At 37.6% G+C, this 20,869-nt stretch overlaps 1 protein-coding gene across 4 annotated transcripts in view; it reads left to right on the forward strand.

Moving 5' to 3' along the window:
* Ac76E (adenylate cyclase type 2 Ac76E) overlaps positions 1-20,869 on the forward strand; it is a 1,046,273-nt gene that overhangs the window by 889,363 nt on the left and 136,041 nt on the right. The gene's annotated exons all lie outside the window — the stretch shown is intronic.

Here is a 20,869-nt window from a genome sequence, read left to right on the forward strand (position 1 = left end):
CCTTAATCCTGTCAGATTAAATAAATAAATGACAGTGCTGATCCCGAGTCAATTTTCTGCGAATTTAAAATTCAGTGATTTTACAAAACGACTATTTTCCCTACAGAAAATAAAGAAGAAATCAAGAGTTTTGATGCGTGAACGAGGTGTGACAATCGTTTAAACAAATAGCAGTATTTGTACAAGAAGCCTAACTCTGTCCCAAATTTCATTGAACTAAGTACATCCATTCTGGAGTAATTAGTTTTACTCCTACAAAAAATGTATTTCTTTCAATAAGGTTTCATAGCAGAAATATTGTTACTGATTCGTCCACACCTGTGAAGTAACAGTTAGCGCGTCTAGCCGCGAAACCAGGTGGGACGGGTTCGATTCCCGGTCGGGGCAAGTTACCTGGTTGAGGTTTTCCCTCAACCCAATATGAACAAATGTTGGGTAACTTTCGGTGTTGGACCCCGGACTCATTTCACCTTCATCTCATTCAGACGCTAAATAGCCTAAGCTGTTGATAAAGCGTCGTAAAATAACCTACCAAAATAAATAAATAAATAGAGAGATTCGGTTTGCAGTAAAAGCACTTAATTGTTTTCACAGACATTAGGTCCCTTACCATGTATTGTGGGTCCCTATCACCACGGCATGGCGCATCCTCGGGTTGCGGTTAGAGGAGACGGCCTCCAGGTACGGAGAGTAGCTGCGAATATATTGAATAAACAGTGTGGACTGGGGGGTGGGCCTCCAGCTTGGGGGTTGGTTGGGCGAAGGTCTAGCAATCCATCACCGTAAAAAACAGCTTGTTACGAATCCATACAATAAGCCTTTGAATGGGACTGATTCTCTGGATGACGGGCTTATGTGAGGGCGGCAATGAACCTGCGGGTTCTTTAAAAGCTATTTGTAAGTAAGTAAGTATTTGGTCCCTTTATAAACATCAGGGGAGTTCACATAAGTATCAGGATAGGAGTGAAACGCCTCTTTCATACGGTTGTCCTTAAACTTCTGGTAGAACCTGTAGCTCGTTATAGGAGCTCTGAAATGACAAATATGACTTCATCAACTGGAAATAAGGCAGTATTGATAGCTTTATTATTTATGGAAGAGTGCTTAGTGTGAATGGTGGTTGGTCTACTTTATATTCACGAAACAATAATGGGGGAGTGGAATTGTACTTTAAAGCGAGCTTCCAGTGCATCGGGGCGTGAAGAGCATATCCCACCAGCCATCTCACGCCGACTGACACCGCCGAGAGCGCTGTGCGAAAGCTGGTTGGTGACAGACGCTTCGGTTTCCTGTTGAATGTCTGCACATGCCCCATCTAATTAGTGGGTCTTATATCAACACGTCTCAGTTGGTAGAGCCGGCCTCGTTTCCGGAAAAAGACTAATCGAAACGTCCTCACACCAGGTGGTCATGAGTGAGGTTAGCTATAACTCACTCATTTCTCACAAAAATAGTAGATTCGAATTCCCACAAATCCTATGAGATCTGTTCGTAGATAATGTGCCTTTAGAACAGAGTGTCGCAGAGTACGCACTTACATTTATCTATTTTAGTTTATACGTGCCACAGTCCTACCATATAAACGCAATATGTGAAGTGGGTAAGCATTATATATATATATATATATATATATATATATATACATGTCCATACCTGTGGAGTAACGGTCAGCGCGTTTGGCCGCGAAACCAGGTGGCCCGGGTTCGAATCCCGGTCGGGACGAATTACCTGGTTGAGGTTTTTTCCGGGGTTTTCCCTCAACCCAATACGAGCAAATGCTGGGTAACTTTCGGTGCTGGACCCCGGACTCATTTCACCGGCATTATCACCTTCATTTCATTCAGACGCTAAATAACCTAGATGTTGATACAGCGTCGTAAAATAACCCAATAAAATTAAATTATACATACATACATACATACATACATACATACATACATACATACATACATACATACATACATGCAGTACGATTATTTAGACCTGACAGTCGACGGAGATATGCGCATGGGTCAGGAAAATTCCATTTAGTTAGCTTGCTCTTATATCTACTCCGGAGCACTCCCCACTACTTCTATTGCTTCCCCTCTTTCGCGTCGCTGAGCTGTCAGGACTAAATAATCGGTCTGTACGTACGTACATACACACACATACATACACACATACACGCATGCATGCATGCATACATACATACATACATACATACATACATACATACATACATACATACATACATACATACATACATACATACATACATATAATAATGAAAAGTAGGCAGTCAACTGTGGCGTAATCGTTGCAGTGCCTCTTGCTAACACCATCATCAGAGGAAACAGAAACAATTAATAAACTCGTTGTGATGGTTCAAAAAATGAAAATATGAACCATTAAAGTTATATGTTACTTTTGAAAAATTCTATATTTCGGCGAGAGAAATCTTAGGTTTCATCATTCACCTTATAGCAGGGTAAGCCTGAGAAATATCCTATCAGATAATCGAAACGCAAGCTCGGATTAGAAGGCCACCTCTTTATCCATTAGCTACGTTTGTGACCTTATATTTATTTCATTCTGTCATTCATTCATTATACTGTACTGCCCAAGTGAAGATCTTTCACTGTAAACTCAGCTTTCTCCAGTCTTTCCTATTTTCTGTCTTCCTCTTTGTCTCTGCATATGATTCATATATCTTAATGTCGTCTATCATCTAATATCTTCTTCTGCCCGGAACTCTTCTCCCCTTCACCATTACTTCCAGTGCATCCTTCAGTTAGCAGTTTCTTCTTACCCAGTGACCCAACCAATTTTATTCCTTTTCCTTTTTCTGATCAGTTTCAGTATCATTCTTTCTTTACCCACTATTTCCAACACAACATACAACTTCATTTCTTATTCTGTCTGTCCATTTCACACGCTCCATTCTTCTCCATATCCACATTTCAAATACTTTAATTCGTTTCTCTTCATTTCGTCGTAATGTCCATGTTTCCATGTTTCTGCCTCTCATACAATGGCACACTTAAAACAAAACACTTCACTAATCTCTTCCTTAGTTATTTTTCTAGAGTTCTGTAGAAGATGCTCCTTTTTGTATTAAAAACTTAATTTACCATTGCTATTCTCCTTTTGGCTTCTTGGCAGTAACTCGTGTTATGCTTATAGTGCACCTAAAGTATTTGAAGTATTTGCTCTACTGCCTCATTTACAATTCGCAAGTTCATCTTCATTTTTCTTCCTTTAACCATGGTCTTGTCTTACTTGCATTTATCTTCATCCCATACTCGTCAAAGCTATCATGCAACTCCAGTAGCATATTCCTTAGTATAATCTCTTCTTATATTCTACTTATGGAATTCATAGATTAAAATATTATCTTACTAATACTCTCACGATAAGAATAACATTTAAATCGCGAACTTTTTTTTTTTCATTTTCAGCCTGTTTTAGGCGCCCCGAAGTATTAATGGAATGGAATGTAATTTAAGTGAGGGAGGGGCACGTATGGCGCAGCACTGCTACCTGTTGAGATCTATTGCGCTAATGAGTTACGTGCCATAGATCCCCTACACGCACCAACCCAACCACATGACTCCCTACAGCCAACAGAAATCCATATACCATTCCTGCTTCAGCAACTTCCCCCAAGGTCCCCCTGTCGATCCGAGGCGAAACTCCTCTCCCGAGTAGGTCTGCCATTGCAGAAGCCATCCAACGTCGCTTAGCTACGTTCCACGGAGGCCGGTCGAGATAGCCAGTAGTCGAGGGCGCCTGTAGAGTGATCTGAAAAACTAAAAACGGAATGATGAGGAAAGGATGATGGGGGAGGAAAGGAAGTGCCGAAGATGAGTGGGGTTCCAATCGCCTGATAAAGTTACCTGATATTCATCCATAGGAGTGAGAGAAACCTCACCCAGGTAACTTGTTCTGACCGGGAATCGAACCCGGGACCGCTGGGTTCGGAGTTAGACTCGCTAACCCCTCAGCCACAACGGTGGACCCCAAAGTATTAAACACAGCAACTTTTTGTTAGTGGAAATTTTACGCAGTCATATTGTGTGCCAGCTGTTGCAGAAATGTGGAGCTTAAGTTTTAATATATTTTCTTAGTACTGTATGTTATAGAACGGAAGTAAAAATTAAATAAGATATTCCTCGTATTGAAGGTTTACTGGCTCACTTCTCGTTCACATCTGAGTATTAAATGGGAACATGGTTGCAAATTAAACCCGTCTTCATACGACATGAAACAATAACTTGTACGAGTGAAACCCGTTGTAAATTTTAAAATAAATCTTCGTTTACAAAGTTTAATTTAAGAAAAAGCAACTTGTAATTAGTTTTCTTTCTTTCTTTCTTCAACAGCGGCAGCAGCTTGACGAATAAAAGTCACGACAGCTTGTATTTATTTTAGAGAACCTCAAATTGCCGAACCGCTTAGAACGTTATGAATTATACATTTCTCAGATTTATTTCTCCCGAGACGAAGAGAAAGTTTGTCTTTGAAAATCGGTTGAGAGAGGAGACGTGAATAAAGATGCTGTACGTAGAGAGAAAATCTATGATTTTTGTCGCGAGAATGTTTGTGGAAGTGAATTGTTTAACTTCATTCCTTAAATGTACGTCTACAATTGATTCTCTTTGGTGCCTTCGTTAGATTTTAATCTAAAACTGAACTATGCACATTTCTTGTGCAGTTCCAGAAAAAAAATACCCACCTGAATGTTCAAAGTTCCAGATTCAACGCATTGCGCATGTTCAGTGCTCCAAGCAGCGGTACACACGAGATCGCTTTGACAGTTGTTGAAATTCATTTTATGTCGATTGTTATCGTAACCCGAAAGACATTTGGAAAGATGCGATGAAATTAGATCTATTATTAATACTAGATGAATATTTATTTACAATCATCGCATAGGCCTAAATAGGGCGCACGCCCCATTCCTTATCCAGCCCTAGAGAAGCCAATCCAATATCTACCGTAGAATCACAGATAAACGTCATTCAACGGTACATATGGAACATAGCCAGTTTACTCTTTATTTCGCATAAATGTTTGAGTTGTCTATCTTTTATAGGTTCTGAGTTATCGGCATTTATCGTTGTCACATGCCGACGTGATTTACATTTTGTATCCAGCGCAGAGTCAGGTCGTGATGAAATTTGTGGTGGACAAAGCAGATTTTGCCTAGGGATTTCATCGAGGCTCTCCAGTTTCCCTCTATCATTCCACAACATAGGCGGAGAGAGAACCGTTTCCTTGGGGGGGAGGGGGGGGCAAAGCAAAACCATGGAATCTCGATATCACGAGGTTACGGGAGATATCATTTACTTCCTCCCCCGTTATAACTTTACCGTGGTACAGTATATCGGAATATGATCATTTAATAAAAGAATTTTTGGGGTGCATGTTTCTTACAGTGTTACATCCATATCCACGATGTTTCGGACCGAGTTGTATAGGGCTTCAACTGTAGGTCTACTACAAATTATAATAGGGCATAACCATAGGCAGAGTTATGGGAGGATATGTGGGGGCACTTCCCCCCCCCCCAAATTTGTCTTAACTCTCTTTTTTTCTATTAGCATTACAAAATATTGAATTCAAAAGACTTTTCTTGCTTTTATTTATGAATGGGATATTATTTGTAAATGCTACCATCATACCATCTTCCTGGAAAATGGCTGTTTTCACAAAAAAAAAATCTTTGGACTTGGCCTATGGTTGCTTTATGAAAACTACTGAAAATTTCCACTTCTTTAACACGGGACTATGGTTTCATTAACACCTAATTCAGTAGATGGCCGCTGCAGAGTTCTAACACAGGAGTACAGGCTGTTACAAAAGAAACATTACAGTGCTTCCATTCCTCAAACGAGATATAGAAAGTCTTATACATTCAAAAATTTAAAATAAATATTATAGTCCAGACACATGATCTGAAGACATTAATTCCTCAATTTAAGCACAGAAACTTAATCATAAACAAAAGCAAGAAAAGTCTTTTGCATGTAATATTTTCTAATGTTAATAGCAAAAAAAAAGTTCAGACAAGTCATGCCCCCCCCCATAACTCCGCCTATGTTCCACAACACTTTCCACCTTCCCACCACTTCATATTATATCTGCAGTAATTAAAAATAGGCTGAGATGAAGTCTTAAGGTAATACGGGTTTCCGATGCTGTTACAGGAAAGACCTGTAGCAGGCTTGTTTGGTTTACGCAACTGCTATGCTGAGAGCATGGCGTAAATAACCTTAACAACCGCAAGCGTGTGATGTCACTCACAGATAAACATGTCTACAGGAAGCAGTCATACAGGCTATATGCGACTTTATAGGAAAAGAACATGTGAAGAGGAAGATCAGTTCCTATCTAATAAACTCATTGGCAATCTCATGGATAACATAAATACTTTGGGTGCTGTAAATAAATAATGTAAAATATAGCAGTCGTTCAATGAAGGTTTAAATTTAATGCCAAGTTAAAATTGTTTAAAAAATGTAATGTTTAACTTCATTCAAAGTTAATTCTGGAATCAAAATTCCCTCATTTTATTCATAGTTTTATGCTCAAGAGCAGGTTCCTCACTGCAAGTCGATCGATTGGTTGATTAACATAATATTAAAATGTATTTTTTCGGATAATATGAAATTCATTTGGTTATCTAAACAATTTATGATTAACGAGTCTTAACCTAAAAATGTATTTTATATCACCACATGAAATCATTATTACGAACTCCGTGAACGAAATAAATACTGCTTTGAAATGTATGTTGTTCAATGATTCATTCATTCATAGTGTTCTGCCCAAGGGCATGTCTTTCACTGCAAAGTCAGCATTCTCCAGTCTTTCCTATTGTCTGCCTTCCTCTTTGTCTACACATATGATCCATATATCTTAATGTCGTCTATTATCTGATATCTTCTTCTGCCACGAACTCTTCTCCCGTTCACCATTCCTTCCAGTGCATCCTTCAGTAGGCAGTTTCTTCTCAACCAGTGACCCAGCCAATACCTTTTCCTCTTTCTGATCAGTTTCAGCGTCATTCTTTCTTCATCCACTCTTCCCAACACAGCTTCGTTTCTTACTCTGTCCATTTCACACGCTCCATCCTTCTCCATATCCACATTTCAAATGCTTCTGTTCGTTTCTCTTCACTTAGTCATAATGTCCACGTTTCTGCCCCATACAATGCTACACCTCACTCAAAGCACTTCACTAGTCTCTTCCTTAGTTCTGTCTCCAGAGGTTCGCAGGAGATGCTTCTTTTTCTATTAAAAGCTCCTTTGCCATTGCTATTCTCCTTTTGACTTCTTGGCAGCAGCTCATGTTACTGCTTATAGTGCATCCCAAGTATTTGAAGCTGTCCACTTGTTCTACTGCCTCATTTAGAATTCGCAAGTTTACCTTCTTTACTTTTCTTCCTATGACCATGGTCTTCGTCTTGTTGGCAGTTATCTTCATTCCATACTGCTCACAGCTGTCATTTAGCTCTAGTAGCATATCCCTAGTATCATTTCCTCTTCTGCTAACAACGCCATATCGTCAGCAAATCTTATATACTTTATTCTTCTTCTTCCTACTACCACTCCTCCCATGTTCTGAAAACAGTTCTTCACTAAATCCTCCAAGTAAATGTTGAACAGGGTAGGTGATAAAGGACATCCTTGTCGTACTCCTCTTCCTAGTTCACTTCCATACTGTTTTTTTTTTTTTTACTAATGGTGGAGATACTTGACTTACGTTCTTCACCCATATGAAGCCAGTTATGTAGGTCAATTTACCGACAAAGTTGTTGCCCAGGGTTCGCCATAGAAGACTGGTCTATGCTACACCAGCGATGAGATGAGATGAGATGAGATGAGATGAGATGAGATGAGATGAGATGAGATGAGATGAGATGAGATGAGATGAGATTTGTTGGGATGCCACAGGGGAACCGAACTCTCGGAGTAATACCCTGTGTTACCTAGACCACGGGCTTACCCAACACAAGTTACTAATTGGGGATACACCGGGGATCGAATCCGAGTCCACAGGATTATAAGTCCAGCGCTCTAGCCACTATCCCACCGTGGCGTCTGTTATTAATGATCAGGGAACGGATTTATATGGACTAAAAATATATGAAATATGTAAATATATATGTAGTTATTTTTACCAAAATATGGAATTAAATATGGATTTTTACCAAAATATGGAATTAAATATGGACTTAAAATTATAAAAAAAATGACTATGTACGTTAAATATTGGTACATTTTAATCAAACTAAACAAAAAATATAATGGACGTACCTTATCTTCCAATGTAGTTTCAACAAAACACAATTTTTATTGTCTGTTACCATAACAATAGGTTACAAACATTTCTTTCAAGTGCTGAAAAGTGAATCTTCTTCTATTGTCTCTGAGGATAGATTTATACTGACTAAAAGAGCGTTCGACGTCACAAGAAGTAACTGGTACATAATTCAATTTCACAATGTCTGCTGGGGATAAGTCCAAGTTAATCTTCACTGTTGATTCACCACTCATCACAGCAACAACCTTTTGTAGTTCTTCATATCCAGGGTTTTTTGAAAGTACAGTGTCCACCTTAGCTCTTACTGCATCTGCAACTTTACCTCTACCACGATTCAGTTGTTCCACAGTACTATTTATAATTTCAAAACTTTCAGATAGTGAAAGGTGCCTATTTTGGAGACTTTTGAGCGTTTTTATGATGCATGAAAATGTATGCTGAATGTGAGCTAAGTCATTCTTCACACTTATGTCACAGGTAACTGTTTTCGCAGTATCAATTGAGACTGCATCTTCAGAGTCCAATGCAAGGAGAACATTGTTAATAGAGTCTATATGTTCGGCATAATATTCAACTGCTTCTAGCCATGTACCCCATCTAGTTAAAATTGGCTTTGGTGGCAATGGAATTTCAGGGTACATTTCTTTCAACACGTTAACTCTACTGGGAGCTTTGAGAAATACTTTTTTCACTGATGAAATCAACAAATCTACTTTAGGGAAATTGTCTCTGACCACTTCTGCCACACGATGAAATGCATGCGCCACACAAGTAAAATGAGTCAATTTAGGATATACAACAGATAATGCTTGTCCAGCTTTGACCATATAAGGGGCAGCATCGCTAATAAAGAATAACACATTATCGTACATAATACCCTTTGGCCACAGGATACCCATAGCTTCGTTGAACAGTTTAACTATAGTTTTGTTATTGCACTTTTCTAGAACATCACAATGTAAAAGAATTCGTTCAGAATATTGTTCACTTAACAAACCGATAACTACATTACCAACAAGTCTACCTTCTTTGTCGGGAGTCTCATCAATGGAAACCCAAATTGAACTATCTTTAATTTCATCTCTTATCTTCTGTATTGTCTCATCGTAGATGGATGGAGCATACGTCTTCCTAAGTGTTGACTCATCCGGGATTGTATGTTGAGTATATTTTTCAAGGAATTCCCTGAAGACCTTATTCTTTAGTTTGTAGAGAGGAATATCAGCAGAGATGAGAGAACGGCACAGGTCGATGTTAAACTCAGATCTTACATTCGATGTTGTTGGTTGTGTTAAAAACAATTGTCTCTGCTTGGAATTTAGTTGTTTGTTGGCCTGATGTTTACTAGTTGTAATGTGTTGTTGCACCAGGAACTTTTGTGTAGATGATACTGCACACTGACACAAATTACAAAATAATATTTTATTGTCAGTTGATAAACCATCTTCTTTAAATTCTGAAATGTAACTTGTTAGTTTTGATTTTAAATTGACTGAATGACGTACTTTTGGCATATTTACCGTCTTTATAGTATGATTTACAAAACTGAACCTATGTGTACTCTGACTGGCATTTAACTGTTGAGCTGCACAACTGAAGTCTGTTAAAAATTTTAAATTAAATTAATACAGTTTTGTAACTTACTTTCCCATTGTTGATAGGACTGCTAATTTTCAAATAACTCTGATGTTAAAGGGATTACTGAACATGTGTTTAAATCTCTATTGTTGAAATGTATTTTTAAAAGTTAATGGAATTTTGTTTTGTTTTATTGTTAAACCTAATATAATATGGACTGTTTTATATGAAATATGGAAAATATATGGAAATTAACGAAAATATGTACTAAACTCTAAAATATGGAAAAATATGGAAAATAAAAGTAGGATTTTTCAACCCTACACATTGTGAAACATAAAGATAATGCAAAATATAAATTATATTAGCTTTATAAGTAAATATGTATTTACATATAAATCCTTTCCCTGTTAATGATATTATTGTATTATTTATTAATATTAATATTATTTATGTTAATTAGCAATTACATTCAAATTTCAAATAACACTTTCTAGTAACTTTCGTTTCATGAACGTTGGCAGTCTCTTCAAAGGCAAACGGTGCTGCCAACATACAAATTGGAAAGTAACTGTCAGTTGTAATATTCGTCGGTATCGAAATTCGAAACAAAGTTTTCAAAAGAAAATTTAACCCGACAACTATAAAAATCACAGAAACCTGCAGAAAAGTGTACTATATTAGGCCTATCCGTGTGCTAAAAATGATAAATGTTCATCTCCCCTCTTGTTTAAAAAAATCCCTTGTGCAGACGCTTGTATTTTCCTATTTTGACTATGCTGACATTTTACTGACTGACCTTTCCAGCGACAACAAAACGAAACTTTAACGTGCTCATAGTTTGTGTGTACGTTTTGTAAGCAATGTTCGTAAATATGATCATATCACCCCATCCCTGGAAGCAATAGGTTGGCTTAAACTAGATAAGAAAAGAAATTTACATTCAGTTCTCTTTCTCTTCGAAACCTTGAACTCTTCTATTCCTTCGTACCTGTCCTCTCGCTTCACTTACCTTTCTTCCCACCATAATCTGAACAGACGCTCTCGCCATGAAACAATACCAACAATACCATCCCATCGCACCTCCTCATATTAATCCTCTTTCACAATAGCCCTGCGAAGACTCTGGAATTCGCTACCTGCTATCATGAGGGACTGTCGAAATAAAATTGAATTCAAACACAAACTTACTAGGCACTTGGTCAGTAATTGAGACTCGTTCAGACATGGTTTCTTGTAAATAGTTCTCTTAATCAATCACAAAATATTTCAATTTCCGGTAATTTCATCACTATACAATTTTGTTATTCTAGGTTTAATTTGTAATTCAGTAAAGACAAAATATTTTTTGTTCTTAGCTTCTATCATAAATTGTCTAGCTTTCATTAGTCAGGCAATCTTTTCGTACTTGATTTTTATTGTAATTGTAATTGTAAATTTAATATTAATTGAATCGGTCGGAGCTAAAAGGAACTAAGTCAAAATATCCAGTTTAATGGGTTATGCAACCATTTGAACAACGGATGTCATGCGCATCGGACGGTAGAAGAAGAAACTGTCAGACTTTAAACTGTTATTTGGTCTACTACAGTAGTGTCAGAGTTGTAAGCTCCAAAACCGGTTGTGGAGCTAGAGAGTGCAGACGGAGCGTGAACTTGCTTATGTCTGTGGAAGCACCGGAACACACAACGAGTCATAGTGGAGCGCTCCGCTCCGTTTAGGCTCTGTCTGACAACGCTGGTCTACTATAACATAAAAATATTAATATAGTGGAATGTTTTTTGCTTCTCCTGAAAATTTGTGAAAATTAGTTCCTTTTAGCTCCGACTGATTCAATTGTAATTTTATTCTTCATATAACAAATTGTAGTTGTAATCCCTTGGTAGAAGGACAGAGAAGGCCTGACGGCCTTATCTGTACCAGGTTAAATAAATAAATAAATAGCCTACTACTGCTATAAAAAGATTATAACCCACTAGCACATATAGTAATAGAACATTGTTGGGTTTTACGCTTAGGGTATAAAGTAAGAAGACCCGGATAGTACAGTTAGACACGCAAAAAGCGCTGTGATATCTGATTACTCTGAATTAGTGCCGTTACTAGCCACAAGCACTGGAAAAGACGGATGGGCTCGCTCTAACCGCTTCCAAACAAACTGTTGACTGCAGTCGAAGCACAAATGAATCAAATCCCTTAATGAACGTAACCAAACTAATTAGTAGTACCGATGTGGACCTGCTGATCTCACTATTTGATGTGAACAATCGATGGATCGAAACATGCCACTCGTCATATCCGGCACTCGTCCTTAGCTTCTATTTACAGTCCTCTTTCGGGTGCATACTCGTAATTGACAGCGTTCTCTTCCGCGCTAAAGTCTTCTAGTTCAAAAAAGTGTCTGCTTACTAAATTTCTCTCTCTCTCTCTCTCTCTCTCTCTCTCTCTCTATATATATATATATATATATATATATATATATATATTCTAGGAAATAAAATTAATTTGTATTAAGATTCGCTTTTTATAATTAATTAACAACTCTTAAATACCCATTCCCGTATGATCGATTTTTAACGTCCATAATATTTCTTGACATTCTTGTTCTACCAGTCTACCAAAAGACGATGCTTGCCGATTGCAGGAAACTTGCTCTGCGTGTTATAAATGTAAGTATGTGAACATCGACTTTCTACTAAATCGACGGAACAGTGTACTCGTTTGCAGTTACTGTAACGATGGGAAAGAGCAGTCTTTCAAAGTAAAGAGCTTAATGTTATAACATCCAAATACCTATATTTACATGTAGGTCTATATTCAATTGTTTTTGTAATGCAAATTATTATTATTATTATTATTATTATTATTATTATTATTATTATTATTATTATTATTATGTTACTAGCCCTATTATATATTCTGCAAAGACATTTTTCAATATTACATTTGTTCAGATCAAATTTCTACATATTTAAAGGACAAAACTAAAATTCTTTCAATCACCTATTATCGCAATACACTGCCATCTTACATTGACTGGTCCACACCTGTGGAGTAACGGTCAGCGAGTCTGGCCGCGAAACCAGGTGGCCCAGGTTCGAATCCCGGTCGGGGAAAGTTACCTGATTGAGGTTTTTCCGGGGTTTTCCCTCAACCCAATACGAGCAAGTGCTGGGTAACTTTCGGTGCTGGACTCCGGACTCATTTCACCGGCATTATCACCTTCATTTCATTCAGACGCTAAATAACCTAGATGTTGATACAGCGTCGTAAAATAACCCAATAAAATAAAAATACATTGACTGACCATATTGGGAATGCAATGGCTTTCCCAAGACACGCTACGAAATTTTTATATAAAACAGTTTTTATCTTGAAAAGGAGGCACAAACCAGCAAAATTATATTAAACGTTAAAGCTTCAAATACCTTATACAATAACCCCCAGAAATTAATGACATTACTTACGATTCACCCTGTAGGCTATATGTATGTGTGTATGTATGTATGTATGTATGTATGTATGTATGTATGTATGTATGTATGTATGTATGTATGTATGTATGTATGCATGCATGCATGTAGCCTTTCTAGAATATGTGTATACGTATTTATTTATAGCCCTACATTTATGTATTTATTATCTAAGTACATTCTTAGATTATGTATAAGATTATTCAAAAGTAAGTTCCCATTTTGAAATGGTAATAAGTTTGTCAAATTTGTAGGTTCTACAAAAGTAAAAGCACCAATTTGTTCGTAAATAAATGAGATTTTATTAAAACACGAAAAAAATTAAGTATAACCACCACCGTGTTGTTCAATACGAAATAGTCTTGCTCCTATGCTATAAACGGCATTAGTAAGCACATTCCTAGGGATGTTTTCAGTGACATCCGATATTGACTGTTTCAGTTCCTCACGTGTAGTAGGTCTACTAAAAATACCTTTTCTTTTAGATAACCCCATAACCAGTAGTTAGCTGGATTTATGTCTGGTGACCTAGAAGGCCAACTGTTAGGAAAATGGCTACTAATTACACAGTCATCAAATGTGTTGCGCAATAGTGTTCTTACATTATGTGTATGTGAGGTGGAACGCCGTCTTGCATGAAAAGAATGTTTTCGGTTTTATAATTTTCTAACGCTGGTATAGCAAAATCTTGCAACATTTGAAAATATCGCTACCCGTTACCGTCACTGTTTTTGTTTGTTCATTTTCAACTTCTTCGTATAAATACGCCCCTATTGTGAAATATGACGTAAAACCACAACAGACCGTAACCTTGATATCATGTGAAGATAAGACCATTGTAAAAAATTATTAAAATTACTCTCCTAATGCCGTCAGTATTCTGAACAACAATTATTGTTTACACAAACGTGACACAGTTACCATAGCAACGAAACACGCATCGATAAAAATCTCAAAACCTCTAAACAGTACATACATACATAAGTATTCTACCCATGGGCACGTCTTTCACTGCAAACCCAGCATTCTCCAATCTTTCCTATTTTCTGCCTTCCTCTTAGTTTCCACATATTACCCACATATCTTAATGTCGTCTATCGTCTGATATCATCTTCTGCCCTGAACTCTTGTCCCGGTCACCATTCCTTTCAGTGCATCCTTTAGTAGGCAGTTTCTTCTCAGCCAGTGACTCAACCAGTTCCTTTTTTCTTTTTCTGATCAGTTTCAGCATCATTCTTTCTTCACCCACTCTTTTCAACACAACTTCATTTCTTATTCTGTCTGTCCACTTTACACACTCCATTCTTCTCCATATCCACATTTCAAATGCTTCTATTAGTTTTTCTTCATTTCGTCGTAATGTCCATGTTTCTGCTCCATACGTACAATGCCACACTTCACACAAAGCACTTAACTAATCTCTTCTTTAGTTCTTTTTCCACAGTTCCGCAGAAGATGCTTCTTTTTCTATTAAAAGCTTCCTTGGCCATTGCTATCCTCCTTTTGGCTTCCTGGCTGCAGCTCATGTTACTGCTTATAGTACATCCTAAGTATTTGATGTTGTCCACTTGCTCTACTGTCTCATTTAGAATTCGCAAGTTTACCTTCCTTATTTTTCTTCCTATAACCATGGTCTTCGTCTTGTTTGCATTTATCTTCATCCCATACTGTTCACAGCTGTCATTTAGCTCCAGTAGCATATCCCTTAGTATCGTCTCCTCTTCTGCTAATAACGCCATATCATCAGCAAATCTTATACATTGTATTCTTCCTCCTCCTATTTTTTACCTCTCCCATGTTCCGAAAACAGTTCTTTACCAAATTCTCCAAGTAGTTGTTCAACAGGGTAGATGATAAAGGGATCCTTGTCGTTCTCCTCTCCCTATTTTAACTTCTTCAGACATTTCTTCTCCTATCCTGACTTTGACTCGTTTTCTAAACAGTAATGATACCTATATGATACCAAACTGCTGATATGTACAAAAGATACAGTTGTTTCGAAATGGGAATTTACTTCTGAATCATCTCATACTTTTTTAGTTGGATATTTAACGACGCTGTATCAACTACTAGGTTATTTAGCGTCGATGAATTGGTGTTAGGGAGATGGTATTTGGCGAGATGAGGCCGAGGATTCGCCATGGATTACCTGACATTCACCTTACGGTTGGGGAAAACCTCGGAAAAAACCCAACCAGATAATCAGCCCAAGCGGAGATCGAACTCGCGCCCGAGCTTAACTTCAGACCGGCAGACAAACGCCTTAACCACTCATACTTAATGTATACAATAGAACCCCTGTCATCCGTGGTAAAGAAGGGGGTTGACTGAACGGTTAATTGAAAAATCGGATAATCAGTACCATAAAATATGTTCGTAAATTAAGTGAATAACACTGAACTTTCGTCATTTTCTCTGTGGTCTTGTGTTTAATACACTTAGTAGTGAATCAGAAGTTCATTAATTTAAGTTCGGTTGTCAAAGACGTGTTTTTAAGAGGTAAGAAAACTCCTTGTAATGCCTGTCAGCGGAAAGATAGGAATAGTAAAGGTCTCATGTTGTAGATTTACATACTGTATACACTTTATCCTTGATTTTTATTAAATCACTCATAGTTGTAACATCAGTCTCGTATTGTGATGCGAGATGACTCATAATTTCTCTTTCCCCAAACCACTTAATTATTTGCATTTTGTTCGATATTTAGCACAACACGTTTTCTTTTGACACTCATGAAATAAATTTTATATAGAAGTTGTAGAGTACGGCAACTCGGACAGTAGACCAAAACTGTGTAGGCCTAAGTGTAAATGTTTGTAATAACACTCTAGAAAATATGCTTTACTAATATAGCATGCAACAGTGTCTACTTCATATGTTTCTGTTGCGAAAAAAAAAGGAGCGAGAGAAAGATTGTCGGATGATACGCCAATCGGTATATACATATACGCATTTATACATATACAGTAAGTCCTCAAATGTATACGTTTGAATGTGTATATGTAAGCAATTTAGTTAAAGCGTAGCATGTCTTTTAAATTACAGAGACGGTTTAGAGAGGGTGAGTTAATGGTATGACGACAATGGAAGTAGGATGGAGGGTCAAACTCAAGTGAGTTTAATCATTCAGTTAAACGCACGTAATCCAGGAAGCCAGACTGTATACAAATGGTTGTTTGTAAAGCTCTGAATTTGTTGTCAACGCGTTTCTAATTCATTCACACAGAACTGAGTTCTCGTCTCCATCAGCTTTAGTGTAGCCTACCTGCAGGACTCCTCTGTCCGTCTGTGTTGTCATGTTGTGTTTGTTAACTTCCCTGGACGCACTTAGCCTCTATTACGGGAGGGAGCATGGCTGCGGGGGTCCAAACTCTGATCAAATAGTTATTAATAGAGTTACACAGTGGTGCTACTTGCCTCCCATAAAATGTTTATTGCAGCCGGTACGACAGATCGTATATATTGCGGGATATTGAAGCATTAAGCCCATTTCAAGAGCTTGCTTGCATTACGCGAATATTATACTTAATGGAGTCTGTGCTATTCACTTTCTTGTGCCATGTTCCCTCTCTCACAGGCCTTCTCTGCATCTAGTTTTGGTTAAGCTTTCAAAAGATATGCAATTAAAGTCCACCATAAGTTGATGATTATAGGTAAAATTATATCTTTACGTTTATGCTCGAATGCAGACCACAGCAAGTGTAAACTTTGATAGAAAAAGCAGAATTTCAAGGTTTTCTCAGAGTACTTTGACTTCCACTGGCATCTTACCATTCCTACAGCATCGCAATATCATCTTACTATAGACTTCTAAGGTCCATGGCAGCTGCGAGCATGTAGTGTTCTGAAAACAAACATTGCCTTCCACCGGGAGGAACCAACATGTAACAGATAAGCTAATTCACGACCAACTTTTTCAGTTCAGGCAATCCTGTTAGTGCGGGTACGGAGGTGTAATGTAGCTGTGACATACGCCAAGCGCATAGATTAGTCCCTGTATATGTACAAGGACTATAAAAATGGACTTATTAGCAAAGGGAGCGGATGCATGTCCTTCAGTACTGCGACTCTTGCGTTCTATTGTGCTAAAATCTCTGGAAAGAGAGGATGGAATGAGGTGAGATGTAATGATATGATATGATATGTTATTAATATGATACGATACGATATATGACATAACATGAGAGAACTATATAGATGGATTTGCAGATCCGAAATATTATAGCTTTCAAAAACAATAAAATAACCTCCAACAAAACTCTTAACTACTTTAACCAAATAGATTCACTTATATTCATTGTACCGAAGTACATATGATAATTCCATGCAGGAATTCTGCGTTATCGGTGGAGCGGAGAAAAATAAGTTCTCTCACGGGTTTTCAGCTCTACGTCCTGACGCTCTATCCACTAAGCCACACCGGATTCCAATGCCGATGCCGGATTGCATCCTCTCAGTTTAAGCTCCATCTCTTAGTTTCCCTTTAGTGGCCAACCCTCATGCACTATGTCACAGATGTGTGACAGTGGCACAATGTCCAACACACTAATGTGCAGAGGTGCACTCATTACGAGGACAAAGTGGCCGAGATCCGACGGAATGAGCGCCGTCTTAAATCGCTAAGTTACTATATACGCATATCATATTATAGCGATGTACCGAAGTACATATGATATTTCCATGCAGGAATTCTGCGTTATCATATGCTGAGCTTAAACTGAGAGGATTCAATCCGGCATCGGAATTGGAATCCGGTGTGGCTTAGTGGATAGAGCGTCAGCACGTAGAGCTGAAAACCCGGGTTTAAATACCGGTGCCGGAGAGAATTTTTCTCCGCTTCACCGATCCTTCATCAGATCCGAAATGGATTCAAGTACTTCCCTAATTGTCACCAGATCTCTCATACCTACATTGGATGAGGTATCTAGTTTCACCCTAAGCATCTCCGACCGGTCGGCACCGATCAAACGGTCTCGAACGTTACAGATTAAGTTACATCTAGCTGTTCATCTCATTCTTGCAGCAACGAAGGTAATAGTCATCGTATATTTTTTTACTGTGATGCTGCAAAAAATAACGAGATTTTCGAGTAAATACATAAATGGAGGAACTTTCTCACTGTTTCTTGAGTACTCGAATTCACCTGTAGCCTGTTTCACAAAACATTATCGCAGTAAATACTGCTGTATGCCCAGTGAATACTGCTCTGAGGTGCCTGTTTCATAAAACTACCGCGGTAGTCAAATAACTACTCCGATAAACTGATTTTTCCTGCAGTAATTTACCACGGTAAACTGATTATTGTTTCATAATAATCCTGTCCTCAGATTTACCGCAGTAATTAAACAGATATTTCTACCCACCTCCCTAGCTGTGTAAAATATTTTCAATTATGTAAATAATTTAAGTCAAAAGTGTACTCCATTATGTTTTCGAGTGAATCGAGTGATGAAGATGAAAAATGCGTCCTGTGCAATACAGAAGACCAAGAATTTTCAGACCAAGGTCAAAATTTGGTTATATGGAAAATAAAATAGTGTATAATGAACGATTCCGATTAAATTTTCAACAGTTTCATACCGTATTGCAATGTTGAGTCCTCCTTACTTCACAACACTAAATGGAACCATTGATTATCGGTATTATCATTTTTATCACCAAAGGAGTAACTCTGTAGTGTTATTCGTATGATTGTCGCTGAAATAAATAACATCCATTTTCGTCAGCTTGTTAATTAATGGCCTAATAGTTTAAATGACATAGTTAATCAGTTTTAGGAAATAGCTGACATGCCACTAGTATGATGGAACATTAATGCAAATTGATGTTCCAAGTGAACATGAAGCGATGTACAGTATATCGACCGCCTTGGGAAACATTCAATAAACGTAGTCTGTGGGCTTCAGTATATATTTCATTTTTGCAATGCAAATTAGCCTGGTAGTGTTAATGATGACATAGTTCTTAGAAATAGCTGTTTATACATTTAAATGGAACAATGATGGGCGCCAAATTCTTTGTAATTATGTTATTACTTTTCCAAATAATATCTCTTTGTTCCCATGTGCTTTGTGCATAAATGAGATTTATTTCACGGTTTATTTTTTTGCTTGTACTGCAAGCCATTAATCTTATTTCTTTAATTTCTATTATACTCGCTTTAACATCTCTGGTCATATCGCGAGTTAATTTTTAGTGTGAAATCCGAAGGCCTGTGTACTAATGTTGAGACTGGTTCCATTGTTGTGAAGTAGATGGAGACTGTATATGTATTACTGATTTGTTATGAATATGATTTTGATGGTAAATGAAGCCGGTGATATTCAGAGATGTTGTGGCCCGAATTTCCTGGTGTTTATTTGGCTTATGGTTGACGGAAAACCCTGAAAATCCTCAACCAGAAAATTCAACCCGACCGGGATCGAATTCGGGCCCTCTGCGTAAGAGACCAGCATAGTGACCCCTATACCACAAAGGTGGTCATTAATGTTATTGTTATGCAAAGGAATGAAACAAAATGCTACAATGAATTCGCTTCCCCCTGCGGCCGGCCAGCAAGCGCGGAGCATTAGTTAGCGACATGTATCAATCCTCAAGCTTATCCTACTCATTTATTGTTATCACTTGAGTACTAACCTCTTTACAAAAGATGCTGAAAGTGGTGTCCATCTGCATTGATGTATTCTTGACATCTGATAAAATTTCCATTCACACGTTGAAGTGGCCTTGAGGCGTTTTTTAAAGCGCTTCAGTAAAGCAAACTGATTGTTGAAACAACGCAATTAGGTCAGCTGACTGCAAAATGATGGACAGCTGTTGAGTGATTCTTAAGCACGGGTGGCAGCTCGTTTGTAGGCTATATTATTGCTGCTCCGCGTGCTTGCTGTTCATCGCCCGGCCGCAGGGGGAAGCGAACGCACTGTATATATAATCGATAGTCACTGTAAATGTTATAGAATAGTCATTCAACATGCTCTCAAGAAAATAAAAAGTGACTATCACATTTTATCGCGGTTGACTTTTTACTGCAGTAAGAAAAGTTTTACCAAACGAGAAATTTATACCCCTGCAGAAATTTGATATTTACCGGCGTAAGCTGCCACGGTAATTACTGGCATTTTATTAAACAGGCTAAAAGGTCTGTAAAGAAAAACTGATCCTACATATGGTACAAATTCAGTAAGCTTTTCAGTGGCGTTCGAAGAATTTATAAATCTTCACATATTTTAGTACTACCAATAATTGGTAGTACTAAAATTTTATTAGTTTGGAAAACTTATCCCACCCAATTCGAGAAAATTTTCCTTCAGCTCACTTATGTTAACATTTCTTACGCTTTGAAGTACCGTTCAGTCGTTATCTTAAATAGGATTAATATATTTGGTTCCTGGGTCAAAGAAACATAAAACTACTTTGACATTTTAGGAATGGGAAACAATGAAACTAATAGATCAAAGAATAGAAATTCGAATCGTAAAATATATTTACTTTTTAATTGTCTTCATTGT

The sequence above is a fragment of the Periplaneta americana genome, chromosome 14, assembly GCF_040183065.1.
Source record: "Periplaneta americana isolate PAMFEO1 chromosome 14, P.americana_PAMFEO1_priV1, whole genome shotgun sequence".
NCBI lineage: Eukaryota > Metazoa > Arthropoda > Insecta > Blattodea > Blattidae > Periplaneta > Periplaneta americana.